Source organism: Salvelinus namaycush, unplaced genomic scaffold, assembly GCF_016432855.1.
Source record: "Salvelinus namaycush isolate Seneca unplaced genomic scaffold, SaNama_1.0 Scaffold1643, whole genome shotgun sequence".
Lineage (NCBI taxonomy): Eukaryota > Metazoa > Chordata > Actinopteri > Salmoniformes > Salmonidae > Salvelinus > Salvelinus namaycush.
This window is the reverse complement of record NW_024058390.1, coordinates 45,001-45,993: the sequence shown is the minus strand read 5'-3', so window position 1 is coordinate 45,993 and position 993 is coordinate 45,001.

Below are 993 nucleotides of genomic sequence, written 5' to 3'. Positions count from 1 at the left end.
AACAGAAAAGGGGATCGGTGGCAGCTAGTAGACCGGAGACGACGACCGCCGAGCGCCGCCCGAACGGGAAGAGGCACCATCTTCGGCTGGATTCGTAACAAGAACAAGGTTCAGAGCGTTTAACACAAAATCAGGGGAGGGGCCAGCTGAGTATAAAACCTTATCATCTGCATATAAACGGATAAGAGAGCTTCCTACTGCTTGAGCTATGTTGTTGATGCAAATTGAGAAGAGCATGGGGCCTAGGATAGTACTCCCTTGGTGACAGGCAGTGGCTGAGACAGCAGATTTTATAACTTTATACACTGCACTCTTTGAGAGAGGTAGTTAGCAAACCAGGCCAAAGACCCATCAGAGACACCAATACTCCTTTGCCGGCCCACAAGAATGGAATGGTCTACCGTATCAAAAGCTTTGGCCAAGTCAATAAAAATAGCAGCTCAATATTGCTTAGAATCAAGGGCAGTGGTGACATCATTGAGGACCTTTAAGGTTGCAGTGACACATCCATAACCTGAGCGGAAACCAGATTGCATATCCGAGAGAATACTATACATCATGACAGCCAGTCGGTTGATTATTGACACGTTTTTCCAACACTTTTGATAAACAGGGCAAAGTAACAGTTAAGATCAGCTTGATCTCCCCCTTTAAATAAAGGACTAACTGTGTTTAATTAAGGATGCACCATGGCTGCCTTCCAAGCAATGGGAACCTCCCCAGTATGGAGAGACAGGTTAAAAAGGTCAGAGATAGGCCTGGCGATGATGCAGCAACCTTAAAGAGGAGAGGGTCTAAACCATCTGACCCAGATGGTTTTTAGGGGTCAAGTTTCAGGAACTCCTTTAGCACCTCGAGCTCAGTCTGCAGGGAGAAACTTTGGGGAAAAGAGGGAGAAGCATTGTCACATTAGAAGGGGTGGGAGAAGGGGAAATGTTGTGCAAGGAGGCATGGCTGAGTCAAATAGGAATCCTGACTTAATGAAGTGGTGAT